Source organism: Leiobunum rupestre, chromosome 11, assembly GCF_980474605.1.
Source record: "Leiobunum rupestre chromosome 11, qqLeiRupe1.1.hap1, whole genome shotgun sequence".
Classification (NCBI taxonomy): Eukaryota; Metazoa; Arthropoda; class Arachnida; order Opiliones; family Sclerosomatidae; genus Leiobunum; species Leiobunum rupestre.
Window position 1 is genome coordinate 47,544,675 of NC_143394.1, and position 18,616 is coordinate 47,563,290.

The 18,616-nt window shown below is 32.8% G+C and overlaps 1 protein-coding gene and 1 long non-coding RNA gene across 4 annotated transcripts in view; both read left to right on the top strand.

The window, feature by feature from the left end:
- Positions 1-18,616, top strand: part of mub (poly(rC)-binding protein mub) — a 346,307-nt gene that overhangs the window by 6,644 nt on the left and 321,047 nt on the right. The gene's annotated exons all lie outside the window — the stretch shown is intronic.
- Positions 581-1,053, top strand: LOC149923085 (uncharacterized). 3 transcript variants are annotated; one of them, XR_016477377.1, is made up of 3 exons: positions 581-632; positions 753-811; positions 894-1,040. It is a non-coding gene; the product is annotated as an uncharacterized LOC149923085 (long non-coding RNA). The 3 variants fall into 3 exon arrangements; XR_016477378.1 differs by having other exon boundaries at positions 586-661; positions 753-881; positions 963-1,053; XR_016477376.1 differs by having other exon boundaries at positions 586-661.

Sequence of the window (18,616 nt, forward strand, 5' to 3'; positions counted from 1 at the left end):
ATAACATCGAAGCTCTGTCGTTTCACCTTTTTTCCCTCTGGTTTCTCGTACCTTTTCCCATCTCCGCGAGAGAGAAAAAAACGTCATAATATTGATTGGCAAGACCCCGATGCGAGGGCCCCTGTAGGTTTGGCCAATCCGGAGAGCGCTATAATTTGGGATAGACAAATTTTGTATCTGTTGGGATCTGATATTGTTAACTGTGGAATTTCAAACGCCGTTTCTTTGATTTGTGCAACGCGTACACTATCGTACTGTCGAACTCCGAAGATTACTAAGCTGTTCGGTAATCGTTTTCCCTCTGTATTTTTCAAGAGAGCTTTCTTATGGGAGATAATTTCGTTGCGTTTAGACCTTGGAATGGTTCGGCTGACCCCATTCAATTCTCTTCTTTTATTATATATTTCTTCGCTTTATTTGGCAAAATTAGATAAAATTCGTATCGGGGTTTTTCAGATAAAACGTTTTCTTATGTATACACTCGATTTGGTGCAGATTTTGGATATTTGTACTCGTTTTCTTCGATTATTTCTTACTTAATTTAGGCTTGTTTAAACAGGGTTCGTACACAAAAGTCAAGGAATTTGAAAATGTTTCCAAAAGGTCGGGGAATTTTAAAATGTTTCCAAAAGGTCGGGGAATTTGAAAATGATTCCAAAAGGTCAGGGAAAAGTCGGGGAATTGGAAAATGATTCCAAAAGGTCAGGAAATTGTCGGGGAATTTGAAAATGTTTCCAAAGGGTCAGGGAAAGGTCGGGGAATTTGAAAATGTTTCCAAAAGGTCGGGGAATTTGAAAATGTTTCCAAAAGGGTCAGGGAAAAGTCAGGGAATTTGAAAATGTTTCCAAAAGGTCGGGGAATTTGAAAATGTTTCCAAAAGGGTCAGGGAAAAGTCAGGGAATTTGAAAATGTTTCCAAAAGGTCGGGGAATTTGAAAATGTTTCCAAAGGGTCAGGGAAAAGTCAGGGAATTTGAAAATGTTTCCAAAAGGTCGGGGAATTTGAAAATGTTTCCAAAAGGTCGGGGAATTTGAAAATATTCCAAAAGGTCAGTTATTTTGAAAATGATTCCAAAAGGTCAGTTATTTTGAAAATGATTCCAAAAGGTCAGTTATTTTGAAAATGATTCCAAAAGGTCAGTTATTTTGAAAATGATTCCAAAAGGTCAGGTATTTTGAAAATGATTCCAAAAGGTCAGGTATTTTGAAAATGATTCCAAAAGGTCAGGTATTTTGAAAATGATTCCAAAAGGTCAGGTATTTTGAAAATGATTCCAAAAGGTCAGGTATTTTGAAAATGATTCCAAAAGGTCAGGTATTTTGAAAATGATTCCAAAAGGTCAGGTATTTTGAAAATGATTCCAAAAGGTCAGGTATTTTGAAAATGATTCCAAAAGGTCAGGTATTTTGAAAATGATTCCAAAAGGTCAGGTATTTTGAAAATGATTCCAAAAGGTCAGGTATTTTGAAAATGATTCCAAAAGGTCAGGTATTTTGAAAATGATTCCAAAAGGTCAGGTATTTTGAAAATGATTCCAAAAGGTCAGGTATTTTGAAAATGATTCCCAAAGGTCAGGGAATTTGAAAATGGTCCAAAAAGTAAGGGAATTTTAAAATTACCCCAAAAAAATTCAGGCAAATAAATTTGGTCAGGGAAAACCTGGAAATATAAGATAATTTATTTCCGGAAATTTTATACGAACCCTGTTAAAGACTTTTGTAGGGATTATTTAGTATCCCCTAACGCGATGGTTTCTAATTTAAATAATTATTTTTTAATTATTGATTTAAATCTCTTATTATAATTTAATTTATTAAAATATACAAAATTATCGTTTCTGTAGTAAATGCCCATTCACAGGAAATTAACCGTAATTTAATTACTACTGGTATTTTAATTAACTTTTTATTATTAATCAATAGGGTCAATGGAGGACGGTAAGTGTGGGAGTTTACTTGAAATTACTCAAAAATTAAAAATAACATTAATATCGCCACTTTATCCTACACAACTACGCAATCAAATTTAATATCAAATAAATAGTTATTTAAATAAGACTTATTAATTATTTAATTTAACTCGGTCACTGGTCACACTTACCCCCAAAATGTGGGGTAAGTGTGATAGGAGGTGAGGTAATTGTGATCAAGTGAAATCCTTGAAATTACACACAGATGTTAAATATGGTGTCCCAATAAAGATATATTTTTCTCGTAAAACCAGGGAATTTGAAATGGTCGAAAAAAGTAAGGGAATTTTAAAATGAGCCCGAAGAAAATCAGGTAAATAATAATAATGTATTAAAAATACAAAATAAATATTTTTCAAGATTTTACCCGAAACCATTCATTTATTCTACAAAAATGGTCAGGGAAAATTTAGCAATTTGGTCAGGGAAAACCTTGAAATGTCCGGGAATCAAATTCCTTGAAATTTTTTACGAACCCTGACAAACCCTTTATGAATAATAACCATTTCCTTCAAGACTAATTCTCCACTCAAACCATTGGAATTTATCTTTCAACAAGATCCAAATTTGATACTTTATACCTTAATAGATCAAAAGAAAAGTCCATTGAAGTTTTTTTTTAAAAAGGCTAATTTAAAAGTGTATAATCTACGCGCAAATTTCGATATCATTTTCATTTTTGGGTGCGCGCCTACTTCAAAAAGTGAGATATCGCATAATCCACCTTTTCAAAAACGTTTAATGGTAGACGAAAACGAGCTCTTAGAAGTTTAAAAAAAAAAGAAAAAATGTACTTAAAACATCACTTTCACTCGAGGCTACTGTAGATAAATTATAAATGAATTTATCGTGGAATACTGATGTTATTGATGAGCGAAAAGTGTCATAATACTTTCTCGAGAAGTTGCTATACCTGTTTTAGTTGAATTTTATTATCTCTTAAGACCGAGGATCAGTTGACATCGTTGTAGAAGTTGTGGTGAATTTGGCGATATTGGTATTTCGATATTAACGCTTGTACAGAACTGTCAACCAAGATCGTTGTTTTTCATAATCTTGAACTTGCCCTCTAAATTAAGAAACGCCATTGCCCAATTTTCTTTAGAGAGAATGACTGTTTTGATTTTGAATGTTACTTCCAATGCCCAACACGTTTCAAGAGTAAGCTCCTTAATCCTTAATCCTTAATCCTTAATCAAGTTTTTTTTAAATCGTTGATTTAAATCGCGTCATGTATTTCAATATTCAATTCAAATATATTTTATTTTCTGCTTTTTACCAAATTGCATAAGAATAAAAAATGACAAAAATAAGTTCTTAAGAGATTAAAATACATAGAAAATAGTAATTAAATTTAATTATACTGGAAAAGAGATATTAATTGTATAAAAATCAATAATTTCAATAAAGACAAAAATCTGATTTAAATAAAAAAATTGATGGATTTAATTTTTATTGAAAAAAATCATTGATTTAAATCGCTTATCATACTCCAATTTATTTATGAAAATGTACGAAAGTAGGTTCTTTAGAAATTTCAATTCATGGGAAATGCAATTAAATTTTATTGTTCATTAATAATTCAATTTAATAACGATAAATTTAAAATATGGTTTGCATTATCGAAAACAGTCATAAAACCATAAAAATAATTTATAATACATATCCGATATAAATCAACAGGGTTCGTACACGACCTGGAAAAGTCGGGGAATTTGAAAAGGTTTCCAAAAGGTCAGGGAATTTGAAAATGATTCCAAAAGGTCAAGGGTCAAGGAATTTGAAATAGTTCCACAAAAATAAGGTAATTTTAAAATTACCCCAAAGAAATCAGGCAAATACATTTTTGAAAGATGTATTAAAAATGCATAATAAATATTTTACAAGATTTTACCTCGAACCATTCATTTATTGTACAAGGTGAGGAAAAAATTGGCAATTTGGTCTGGGAAAACCTGGAAATGTCAGGGAATATAATTCCGGAAGTCTTGTACGAACCCTGGTCAACAACCCTGCTCAACCAGGACCACCTTATCCATAAGGCAGATAAGGCAAAGTGCCTAGGGCCATAGATGGGCACTTTCAGCTCAATCACGGTCCATGACCAGTATTATTTCAGAAAATATAGGATAGCGAGATACAATTTCATAGGTCGAGGAAACTTCGCCCCTAAATATATTGCAATGAGTGAGTGAGATTTGAAAAATTACTAATATTATTGCGTTACCACTTCGTACCGTGATATTACAACGGAGCTCGACGAATGAACGAAAATTTACAAAAATCCAAACAAAAATAAATAAACATATTATCTTGTTAAAAATTACTGATATTAATTTATTTGAAAGGAGTTATGAACGGCGTTCACGTCGTGAATATTTCAATTAATATTGAAGCCCTCAGATACCGTAGTTATCTACGATAATAGTATTTTTTGCAACGATTCAAACGTTGAAAATATTTTTTTTTAACGACGACTTTATTCTTTGAAAAATTCATACGAACCGAGTTTTGAGTTAGTTTTAAAAAATACCCACATTATTTGCTCAGAAATATCGTTTACAAATATTATCTGGACTTTATCATTTATCAGTTTATAAAGGTTTTTTTCCTCCACAAAAAAATAAGACGGAAGAGAATGAACATTACACGTATGAACTTACAAATAGCGGTCACATTAGAGTAGATCTTAACAACGTCAGACGAAGACGACCGCGCTGACGCCGATAGTTTAGGTTCAGGGAACAATTTAAAATCAGTAGACGTGCAAAATATCGATTTAGTTATGTGTCCTTCTTTTACGGAAAAATTTAACTCCGGGAATTTCGGCAAGCGTAAGCTAAATATGTTTTACGTCTACGATGGTTTAGTGCCAATTACTGGTACCAATTTCCCTGGTCCCAATAAAGTTCTTACTTGTAAATTATGCAACGAAAGGAAAAGGAGACGGAGCGCCAAACCATTTTAACAAAGCAAGATATTGTAGAAAACGACTTATCAGTTTATTATTGATTAAAATGTAGCTTGGGTTTGATTATACTGTAGTCATTATTAAATGTAATAAATTGTTTTTCGAAATCAAGCTTTAATTTCAGTACAATCCCAAAATAAGTAACATAATATCTATAAGTATGACACCTAATGAACAAGTTCAGTCGCTGTGTTTCGAAATGAAATACCAGGTGCTGCGTGGTCCCTTGGAACAGTTCTCGTTTTTCACGCAATGCTCTTCTAGTAGTTCCTCCTCGTTTTTTGCTCGCCCTATTGTCAAAGGTCGATTCACACTATGAGGATTTCGCTTCTTCGAGCGCTTTTCTCGCTTAGGCGCGTCTCGTTCATACTTGAAACATTTGCGCACTTCTCGTATATGAACGCAACGCGCGATAGACGGGAAAAGCGCAAGAAGGATAGAAGACGCAAAAGCCTCATAGTGTGGATCGACTTTTACACTACACGCGCGTTGCGGGAAAATATAGACTGGCTGGTCAAAGGGGTACTGCAGCACACGGAATCCATCAACAAGCACTTTAAAAATACTGGTCGAATCTCGTTACGTTACGTGGCCAGAAACCGACAGCGGCGAAATAAAATATGTTGTGATTCCACATTTCCCCTTATTGGCGACGGAAATCACAGTGGGGCTCTTAGCGGTGGTGGAAGAAACTACTAGAGTTAGCAGACGCTTCACCCTTATAGGGGTAGGCGTCGCGAATAGACGCGTGCTCTTGATTATCTCAAAGATATCCCCAACAGGGCCCAATTCCGAAAGGCCCTTGCTGCGTACCTGAACCTGTACGACTAGCTCCTCCTTGTCTCGACGTGATGGGTTTATAACCCTTTGTCGGGCGTAAACTGAACTAAAGAACTAAAGAACTAAACCACTCAATCTCTCTATGGTAGAGTGAATAGCTTATTTACCTTATTTTGGAACAACCAGTAGCTAAATTAAAAATTAAAGGCAATTAAAAGTGACTGACTGTCTGACCGCGACAGAAAAACCTAAATTGAAACTTTTTTTTTTTTTAGATACACAAACATCGGTGTCGACCCGAGGCCTTAGACACCAGCACACACACAATAACTGATTAATCAGGGTGAGATATGTGTAACGGCCACGGGGGGATATGTGGGGACAGGGGTGGGGACACCCGTGGCGGAAGTATCCCGACCACCCGGTGGGGGATTGGTAGTCGTCCTCACACGGCCTTCCACAAACTCTGCCTCCCGGACGCCTGGGATTACGGGAGTGAGCCACTACTCCCGGCCCTAAATTGAAACTAAACAACTTAACAGAGATATACTATTAGTTCTTCTGTTCATAGTTTACGCTACCGTGATTCACGCCAGATATCGATGGATGGAAAAAAGCGAAAAAGAGCTCGCCCTTGAGACTTGAACTTCGTTGTTCTTGACTATGGGTAGTTTATTTTGTTAAAACGTGACCACAATAAGCTCGATAGTTTTTGAACATTTGTAAATGACCCGTTCGTCATTCCATGAAAACATATTTCTGGATTTAGTTTTTATCAAGCAGGATCACATTCAGAAAAAAATATCTCTTGAAACTCAGATATCCTCGTTATCGAATAAACATTAAGCTTACACATTCCCTCTCGGTAAAATATTGAATTATTAAAAAAGAAACTACAAATTCACAATCGCCCCAAAAAGACCCAATATTATCTCGGAGCTCAGATCGTTATACTAATCAAAATGTTTAGCTCAACGTGACGTATTCACTCGAATAAAAAAATATTAAAATTTTATCGAGAAAAAACTTCAGTGAGCAATATGTACCTAGGTTTTTTAAGTGAACTAGAACACGAATGACGATTCACTCATTGTTTTTTGTGTCGAAACCAAAAAAGAACGACTCTTTCCGCGAGATTACCATGTTGGTCGATCATACTTTTGTTCACGCTGGTAGTGCTAAAACGACCCCACTCATAAATGAAATTGCAGGGATTACTAGATCGGGTTACGCCATGATATGAATGCGTGATCGCAGGCACTATTTGGTCAAGCTCTGTAGCGAAACTGGTATTAACAACTCTCGAAATGCCCATCTATGCCTAGGGCCTACGAATGTCCGAAAAATCGGTAATTGATATATTTTTGCCTAAGGCCTACGGAAACGTTAAAACGGCCCTGTGCTCAACATGGGTCAGTAAATTATGATTTATAATTTGTTGCCCAAGGGTCTCAACCTAGTCATCCTCCAGAAAAATAAATTCTTGGTTTCAAGTTGAATGATATTAGCGGTCGCGAACCCGTCACCTGCGAAATGATGGGCGTGTTTTTAATGTTATTACTTCGGGTAGAAGACTCCGTGGGGGGGCGTTGTTACGCGATGAATAATAGGTTCTTAAAGTCCCGTGACGCCTCGAATAGTTCCACGTATAATTTCACCACTTAATATGGAAATGTTTTTTTTCATTGCCGGACATTTACATAAGGAAACTAAACCTGTTTCGTTTTATTTGTCAGTGAAATTTAACAAGATTTTATTATGTAAATTCAAAGTACATATTGTTTAGTGCGTTTCGAATGTTTTACTTTATTTTATTAAATGAGTAACTCTAGTGTTTCAAAGGAATTGATTTAAATTACTAACTTAAATTTTAGTTTTTATTTTGAAATTAAATTTAATTAGGTTTATTTAAAATTAAGTTTACGTTACCGCTACGTTCTGAGTTGAGTTTGCAAGTTCTGTCTCCACTGGTTTAAGGGGTTTCACCCGAGCTCTTCGGTTTCCCCTTCCATAAAAAACTTGTTGAGGTTAACGGTAATAGTTAGTGTAGCCTACACTGTGTAGGGAGCTGTTGGCTCGCGTTTCATGAAGAGCTCGCCACCACCCTCCTACGCATTGTAACCCGGCCACCTGAATTAATGGCTTTAAAAGTCGCTTGATGACTTAGGCCAAAGGTGCCTAGCTGATTATTAAAATATAATTTATTTGTAAAAAAAGTGAAAAATCAATAAAAGCCGATTTTAAATTAAGTAAATCTATTTTTAATTTTTTAATCCTAGAAATCAAGAACCCTATTTTTAATTTTATATCATATATATATTATATATTTATATATATATATATATTTATAAATATATAATATTTATAAATATATAATATTTATAAATATATATTTATAAATATATAATATTTATAAATATATAATATTTATAAATATATAATATTTATAAATATATAATATTTATAAATATATAATATTTATAAATATATATTTATAAATATATATTTATAAATATATAATATTTATAAATATATAATATTTATAAATATATAATATTTATAAATATATTATATTTATAAATATATAATATTTATAAATATATAATATTTATAAATATAAAATATTTATAAATATATTATATTTATAAATATATTATATTTATAAATATAATATATTTTATATGTATACACGTGACGTATGGTTAGAATACAACTAGTGCTTACAACCGATTCTCAGATAAGTTATCTAAACCGATATCATGATCACGATAGATGGAATATCAGATTATCCGCATTTGCGTTAAGATTTTATCAAATTAGTTGATATGGGTCAAAATGCAAACTATATAAGTTAAAACCAGAAACTAATCTGAATTCATCATCAAACGACAGATAAAAGGTGAGTAAATTTCAGTTATTCCTATTTACACCCCCAATTAAATCGTGATTTAAATCAAGTGATTAAAAAAATCGTAGATTTAAATCACACAATGTATTTCAATGGGGAAATAAAAATTGGCAAAAAAGTTTCTTCAAAAATTAAAATACATAGAAAATCTGAGCAAACTAAAATATTAAATAGTAATTTAATTTAATTAAGATTTAATTTAATTCAAGATTAGCTAAGAGATAAAAGTAAAATATCCGTTAATTATACAATGAAAGAGCCATTAATTGTATAAAAATCAATAATATCAAAAAAATCCGAAAAAAATCTATTGATTGGATTTTTATTACAAAAATAAAAAAAATGTTCCAACACTGCCTTCATATATCTGAATATTACAACCTGAACTAGGTGGTTTATTTTATATTTATTTGATTTAAATCGCAGGGTTCCCACCAGGTCTCTGAAATACCTAAAAGTCCCTATTTTTCTTCAAGGTCCCTAATCACCCCTAATTCGAGATTTGGTCACTAAAATACCCTATTTTCATGAAGTCCAGGGAATCTTAAAATATGTTTATACATCTGCTTACGGACCGTTTACCAAATAATCAAAGCTGAGGATTAACGGTAAAATAGTTCGAACATAGTATGCAAGGTGGCGCCACAAATTTGGAAACGCTATTAAATCCTCGGAACCAAATTCTTCAAATTAGGAACCAAATAGGGATCAATGTAATGTTTTGTTAAATACAAAAATTACTGTTGTCCATCATCATCCATGGTTTTATTTGTATAAGACAGTGAAGGTATTTTTTTTAAACATGAATTAATGCAGTATTTTTAAGTTTGAAAATAATTAATTCCACGTGTAATTCTTCGATTTAAAAAAATACCTGAACCATCTTATACAAATAAAACCATGAACAACAGTAACTTATATTTAAAAAAACATCTTGTTTTACTTTAATCCCTATTTGGTTCCTAATTTGAAGAATTTGGTCCCTATTTTACCGTATTTTTTATGGTGAAATGTAATTTTTTCCCCTTCGGGATTTTTAGTTGTTTTCTTTTATTGATTTTTTAAGGTTTTATGCTTGTTTTTTTGACGAACACAATAATAATTTGAGTGTAGCGGTAATGTTAACTAAAATCATTAATACACTAAAGTTTAAAATATGATTTAAATCAATGATTTTATTTTGTTTTGTGGTTTAAAATATACTGTGGAGTAGTGAGTGACGTAACTGGAGTTCAACGCGGTGATTGGTCTAATTTATCATACCAGGGTTTGCCACGCGTCAGGGAAAAGTCAGGGAATTTTAAAAATGGGCCTAAAAAGTCAGGGAATTTTAAGAATGTGTAAAAAGTCCGATAATTCGATTTTATCTTGACCCTTTTTGAAAGTAATATTACTCTAATTATATTATAAATTATTGAATTATTAGTTAATTACTAGAAAGTTTTTGCCATTTTTTTTCGAATAACCTTTGTACTGAAATATAAAATGATTTATATTTCTTAACTTCTCAATAAAGTAAAATATAAAGTTAAAGATTGTAAAATTTTGGCCTTAAAAAGTCAAGAGAAAATATCTTAAAATGGTCAGGGAAAACGGGGAATTAATAATAATAATAATAATAATAATAATAATAATAAGCAAGGCACCACCCAAGTCATCTAGCTACATAAAATGCCTTTTCTATAGGTGTCCGGGTTACAATTCGTAGGAGGCTGGTGGCAAGCCCTTCATGCCACGCGAGCGAACAGATCCCTACACTAACTATTACCGTTAACCTCAACAAGGTTTTATGGAAAGGAGAAACCGAAGAGCTCGTGGGAAAACCCTTTAAACCAGTGGGGAGAGAACTTGCCAATTCAACGCGGAAGGAATTGTTCCGAGTTTTAACCCTGTGGTACAAGCTGGGATCGAACCCGGCTCCTCTTGCTGCGAGGCGAAAGAGCTAACCACTCCGCCACCCCACTTTGAATCTGTGAATCTGAAGAAATATATTATATAATTGTGGTGAAATTTATATTTATATCCGCCCAGCCAGCCGATCCAGATAAAGCCATTACTTTTCATTTGATAATTATACTCAGAAAGGAAGAAAAACCAACTGAAACATGAGCGGAAATCCTCTGTTCTCTTTTATCAACGGGTTTTCTTAATTGAGTTTATTTGTGACAATCCAAAGGAAGTACGCCTTCCGTTTACAGAATTTAGCTTGGAATTTATCGTCGCGCACCTACTTATTTGTACGTGTTATATTTAGATGAAATTGGTTGGCCAAAGTCCATATTCTTTTCTGCCAAGACCTATTTGGATACGATAGCTGTTATTGATGAATTTCATCGTTCGGTTAAACCTTATTCAAGCATCTGATTCATATATAATATTCATCTATTAGCTATTATTTGTTCATTCTCGGGGAAGTGAAAATCTCTATATTAATATATATAACAGGGTTACCATGTAGTATCTGCAAAAGCTGGAATTCCTGGAAAAGTCGGTACATTTTGGGAAATAGTGGAAGCCGGTAAAAGTGGGAAGTCCTGGAAATACAGTGGGAAAACCTGGAAATATCAGGGAAATACAGTGTGAATACTGGAAATGTCAGGGAAATACAGTGTGAATACTGGAAATGTCAGGGAAATACAGTGGAAATATCAGGGAAATACAGTGTTAAAACCGGGAAACACTAGGGAATTACAGCGGGAAATTATGTAAATGTCAGGGAAATACAGTGGGAAATTATGCAAATGGCAGGGAAATACAGTGGGAAATCATGTAAATGTCAGGGAAATACAGTGGGAAATTATGTAAATGTCAGGGAAATACTGGAAATACCACGGAAATCGGTTTTCAAATAATTGTATTGTATGAATACTTCTCTCCTGAGGCTTATATGATAATCTTCTGGTTTATATCAAATTGATGTTTTGGAGCCCATGTCGAAACTTAAATTGCCATCTATCGTCATTAGAAGGTGAGTCTCTCTCCAGGGGGAGCTGGTGGCGTCCGTAGGTAATTAAGCGGCAGGAAATAAACGAGATTAAATAGAAAAGTCGGTCAAATTAAAGAGAGCAGACCTATGGAAAAAAGGTGGTGTCTCTACTCTTAATTAGTGCTACGGCAATCCCGTAGAGAAGTAAGGATTTACCGCAGGTGTATATGGCGACGGTAAATAAGCAACGATATTAAAAGACTTTTCCTGAGGGTGGTCCAATGGAAATAAATGGCCCTCGTCCAGACTGACCTTTTTACCCTCGGAGACGGGACACCAAGAAAGGATTTCGGGTCCTTACCCAATTCGTCACCATGGCAACGGGGGGATGTGATTGAAGAAAACTTTGGCTTCGCGTACCAAGAAGTAAAGACACTTCCTCTATCCTTGTTGCTTCGTATTTATTTATTTATTTATTTATTTATACCATAAGTAATATAATATAAATAAGTATGACTAGAAACGCGTTATTTCTTGTACAAAAATACTGTCAGGCATATGTAACATAATTAATTACTTATGGAAAAATTTCGAAAAATTATCAGGGATAAGATAAGTAATTTGAAAATGTTGCAACCCTCTTGACGGATCTGCGGGGTTCTGAAAATCCAATTATCATACCAGAGCAAATAAATAATCGATTTCGGAAAATAATTATCGATTTCGGGAAATAATTATCGAATTCGGGAAATAATTATCGATTTCGGAAAATAATTATCGATTTCGGAAAATAATTAACGATTTCGGAAAATAATTAACGATTTCGGAAAATAATTAACGATTTCGGAAAATAATTAACGATTTCGGAAAATAATTAACGATTTCGGAAAATGATAATCGATTTCGGAAAATAATTATCGATTTCGGAAAATAATTATCGATTTCGGAAAATAATTATCGATTTCGGAAAATAATTATCGATTTCGGGAAATAATGATCGATTTCGGGAAATAATGATCGATTTCGGGAAATAATGATCGATTTCGGAAAATAATTATCGATTTCGGAAAATAATTATCGATTTCGGGAAATAATGATCGATTTCGGAAAATAATTATCGATTTCGGAAAATAATTATCGATTTCGGAAAATAATTATCGATTTCGGAAAATAATTATCGATTTTGAAAAATAATTATCGATTTCGGAAAATAATTATCGATTTCGGAAAATAATTATCGATTTCGGAAAATAATTATCGATTTCGGAAAATAATTATCGATTTCGGAAAATAATTATCGGTTTCGGAAAATAATTATCGGTTTCGGAAAATAATTAACGATTTCGGAAAATAATTAACGATTTCGGAAAATAATTAACGATTTCGGAAAATAATTAACGATTTCGGAAAATAATTAACGATTTCGGAAAATAATTATCGATTTCGGAAAAAAATTATGATCGCACGCCTGAAAATTGGCGGTAAATTTTAATTTTGTGTGAATATTGATGTTAAACTTGAGAAATCAAAACTTTTAATAACGCTTAAATGAATCTCGACCGATTGAAAACCAAAGTCTTACGTTTAAAAGTGGCAGTTTTAACCGGTTTTCAGCCGATTTAAAAAATAATCATACATTATCGTACGCGCAAGTAGAATTATCGGAAAATGTTTACTATAGTACGCCGTTTAAATTATCGCATGACCCAAATTATCGATGTCTGGCAACGCTGCCTCTTGACCAAAAAAGTCCATTTATATAAACCCCATCACACCACCTATATTTTATAATTTTTCATTCATTTTCAATGTCTTCTGATAAAGACACTTATTTTTCAAAAATTTCCTATTTTTTAGGGCTTTTTGGTACTTGACCCGTTGTAAGAACTTGTCTTGATATAGCTGACAATCAAAAACTACTAAATTAGAATATATTTTTAACAGTATTTAATTTTTAAACAAAATTCCCTTTAAAAGCTATGGGCTTTCATTTCATCAATATTTCAAAGATATATTTTTTTGTAATTTCATCAATATTTCAAAGATATATTTTTTTGTAATTTCATCAATATTTCCAAACTATTTTTCTCTAATTTCATCAATATTTCCAAACTATTTTTCTCTAATTTCATCAATATTTCAAAACTATATTTTGTCTGTAATTTCATCAATATTTCAAAACTATAATTTTCTGTAATTTCCTTAATATTTCAAAACTATATTTTTCTGTAATTTCATCAATATTTCAAAACTATATTTTGTCTGTAATTTCATCAATATTTCAAAACTATAATTTTCTGTAATTTCCTTAATATTTCAAAACTATATTTTTCTGTAATTTCATCAATATTTCAAAACTATTTTTCTGTAATTTCATCAATATTTAAAAACTTAATATTTCTGTAATTTCATCAATATTTCAAAACTTTATTTTTCTGTAATTTCAATCAATATTTCAAAACTATATTTTTCTGTAATTTCATCAATATTTCTAAACTATTTTTCTCTAATTTCATCAATATTTCAAAACTATTTTTTCAGTAATTTCATCAATATTTAAAAACTTACTTTTTCTGTAATTTCATCAATATTTCCAAACTATTTTTCTCTAATTTCATCAATATTTCAAAACTATTTTTTCAGTAATTTCATCAATATTTAAAAACTTACTATTTCTGTAATTTCATCATATTTCAAAACTATATTTTTCTGTAATTTCATCAATATTTCCAAACTATATTTTTTCTGTAATTTCGTCAATATTTCCAAACTATATTTTTTCTGTAATTTCATCAATATTTCCAAACTATATTTTTTCTGTAATTTCGTCAATATTTCCAAACTATATTTTTTCTGTAATTTCATCAATATTTCCAAACTATATTTTTTCTGTAATTTCGTCAATATTTCCAAACTATATTTTTCTGTAATTTCATCAATATTTAAAAACTTAATATTTCTGTAATTTCATCAATATTTAAAAACTTAATATTTCTGTAATTTCATCAATATTTAAAAACTTAATATTTCTGTAATTTCATCAATATTTCCAAACTATTTGGGTTGGAAAAAACCCGGTAAAATTGAATTTTTTCCGGGACACGTGGCAAAAAATGGAAAAAACCGGAAAAAATGGAAAAAATATTTTAAAGGGAAATTAATAATTGATATATGACTTAAAATTACTAAATTGTTACTGAAGTATTTACGTTTAAGTATAGGCTTAGGTATCTATTTAAAGTTTAAAACAACTATAATATTCCATATACTTAAATTCTTATCTATAGAAATAAGGTCCTCGTTTTTTTTTAATTTTGCCACTGAAAGTGGAAAAAACCGCGGAAAAAATTTCCACCCCTGGAAAAAATGTGCCAACCATTTCCTATTTTCTCTATAGTTTTTGGATATCTTCCGCCCTGAATAGGGTACATCCGGTACTGGTACCCTGGCTAGTCGGCGTTCGGGTCCTCGTGTTGACGGGCAAGAAATGGCGGCTCGTTTGTCCCTGATTAAAGGGCATCAGACCCGAGAACACTCTTATCCAATAAAGAGCGCCTCCGTACGCGCTAATTGAAAGCGCGCCCCCTAATGGAAAAGATAGAAACTGAGTCCCGAAAAGGGGGGGGGAAAGAACACTTCTCCGCCCCCCCAGCTAATGAAGCCTATCACCGTCCCCCCTCCATTACCGTTTGTGGAATTGGCCATTTCACTAGAGCCTGGCCAACTTCGTAAGTAACACATCTCCAACGAATATGGCTGCGAAAACTGTACCATCGTCTCGATTTCCCGTGCGCTGTAATTTGAGACTCGCTATAAAATATACGCCCCTGCTGTTATAATAGCCACAGTTCTCCCCGCCTACGCTGTAATTTTAATTTGGAGATTGTACAAGGTGTTTTTTTAGCTAGCTGCTTTGGCTCCCTCGGCCATAGTTTGCGTTAAAAGAACGTTTAGTGATAATCGCCGCAATTTCGGCAAAGCTCGGTTTAGTTTTGTGTCATTTTTTTACCCTTTGTTGGCGACGTGGGTTTGACAAATTGAGATTTTAAATTTTACCCCTTTTTACGGAAAATTTGTAATATGATACTTAAAATTTTAAATCTTAAGTAGTGATTCAATATAGTCACTTTAAAATTAGAAAAATTATATTTAAAGGCAAAAATATTTCTATAGGCCTAGTTGTACAGGGCTGCCACACGCCAGGGAATTTAAAAATGGGCCTAAAAAGTCAGGGAAAGGTCAGCGAATTTTAAGAATTTGTAAAACGTTAGGGAAAAGTCAGGGAATTTAATATTATCTTGACACTTTTTGAAGGTAATTTTACTCTAGATCTATGACAAATTCTATGATTATCATTAATTCCTTGAAAGTTTGTCTAATTTTTTCAAAATTGCGATAACCTTTTTACTGAAATATTAGTCCATTTAAATTTATTAACTTCTGATAAAAGTTAAGTATAAACTAAAAATTTTGGCCTGAAAAATTCAGGGGAAATCTCTTAAAATGGTCAGGGAAAACAGGGAATAGTCTGGAAATTTGAATCTGAAAAATTTGTACATCTTTATTTTATAATTTTTCCTATACCTTCAATGAGTTCGTATAATTACACATTTATTTTACAATTTTTTTCCATATTTGAGGAATTTTTGGGCTTCACCTGTTGCAATTATGTCTTTTGTTATCGAAATCTACAAAATTAGAAAGAATTTTAGAAATATTAGAGATGTTCGCTCGCTAAAGCCTAAAGCCATTATTAAACCAAATTCCATTAAAAAACCATTAGCAGTGTAGAGAGATAGACTTCTCTGTAAGTTGTATATTATATGCTTTTGGTACTGCTCACTCGTCTAAAATTATTGGTGGAAAAAATGCAAAAACATTTAAAGTTCAAATTCGACCAGAGCCAGTGATGGGCACTTCCGATAGCGAACCGCTCATCTCGTACACCGCTTACGCTCTCAAATTTGAGAGCCGGAATAGGCGCTTGCGGATATCCGCTCAATTTTGAGAGCAAAAAAAGGCTCTAATGAATTTCCACTCAATTTTGAGAGCTGGAATAAGCGCTCATCAATTTCCGCTCATTTTGGAGAGCCGGGATATGCGCTCGTAATTTTTTGCTCATTTGTGAGAGCTGGAATAGATGCTCATTAATTTCCTCTCAATTTTGAGAGCTATATTTACCGCTCAATTCCGCTCAAAGTTACAAAAACCTCTCGAATAAGATCAGCGGTGCCCATCACTGACCACAGAATATACATTCCGAGAAGATACAGGAAATTAAGTAATGTTCAATTAAAAATGTAACAAAATTGCGTGAGCGTTGTTGAAGCCCTTAATTTAATTCGCGTTTTTATTAAACTCCATAGGAGCCCTTTGTTAGTATTAGCATATGTAACATAATTACTCATAAGTGTGCCTCTGTTTAACATCTCTGTATTAAAAATTTAAATGAGACCTTGTTTCACAGCCACGAATGAAAATACGGACTAACGTGTCACGTAAAACTGGTTTTAACTTCCTTCCCTCCCCGCGAGAACTAGTTTTGATGACGTCATCGACTGGAAAGTGACGTCAAATACTTCATATCCTTGCAACAAGGTCTCATTGGGAAAAAGTTATTTCTGGCACACTTATTAGTAATTATGTTACATATGGTATTAGGCGTAGTCGCGCGTGGAATGTTGAGGTTAATGCATGAAGCGAATTTTATCTAATATTTTAGAAATATTAGAAATTTTCGCTCGCTCAACCAATTAATAAACCAAACAGTAGCGTAGCCAGGATTTTGTTTCGGGGGGGCACACCATTGAAAAAAAAGTAAAAATATTTGTACGTACGACCATACGTTTCGGGGGGGGGGCATGTGCCCCCCCCCTGGCTACGCCACTGAAACCAAATTGCCTTTACAAACTATGGATTTTCACTCCATAAGGCTTCAAAAGTCGCTTGATGACTTAGGCCTAAGGTGGTGCCTTGGGTATTAGCCTAGCTGATTATTATTATTATTATTATTATTATAAGTAATTGAGACCTATATTTTCCTGTAATTTTAATGGAATTTATCTTATATGTTCCTTTATTTCGTAAAAATAAGCTATATAATCGTATAAATTGACTGAAAATTTCCTAAAATATAAGCATTTTGTATTTTTTTTGTGGTCACCCTGTTAATATGATATTTAAAATTCAAAGTCTCAAATAGTGTTTCAATATAGTCACCCTTAGTAACGTGATATTTTAAATTAAAAACATGAACAGCATTACTTCAATATTGTTAAGGTTTTCCCTCTAAAATTTCAGGGTTGCCACGGTACCTGGAAAACCTGGAATTCCTGGAAAAGTCAGGGAATTTGAATATGAGTATAAAAATCAGGGAAAAGTCAGGGAATTTTAAAACTTAGTCTAAAAATCAGGGAAATGTCAGGGAATTTAATTTCGGTTGCAAATAGAAAACTTTTACTAAAATATAGGTTAAAATATAAAAAATTTTGGCACAAAATAAATCAGGGAAAACCTGGCAAAGTCAGGGAAATTGATTGTGAAAAAACTGAGGCAACCCTGAATTTGTAATGTGATATTTTAAATGAATATTTCAAGTACGTTTCATTGCTGTTAGGTTTTCGCCGTTAAATTAATTTCTTTTGTGTACGACATAGGAGAGGTTAAGCAAAACCGCTTAGAAGTTTAAACCTCAAAATTTTCTTTGACAAAACAAGCCTAGACGTTCCCGTTCGAAACGTCGGATACTTAACCTCCTTGTTAGTTTTAAGCAAGTTTTGACCAAAATGCGCCGTGTAAACCTAGAAGTCCCAGTTCGTAACTTAACCTCCACTTTCGAATTTTATCGCCTTCTCCAATTTCTCGGTACTTCCAAAGTTAATAAAACAAATAGGGGACCTAGAAAAGCAGTTTTTTGACATTGTTAAAATAAACAAGGCGGCCGAGTCATATAGATAAGCTGCTCCGTATCGAAGAAACTCCGTGAAACCGAAGAACGTGACCGCTAACCGTTTATATCGTTTATAATACCTTTCGTTTCGTCAGCCGAAACGGCGAAGTTAAA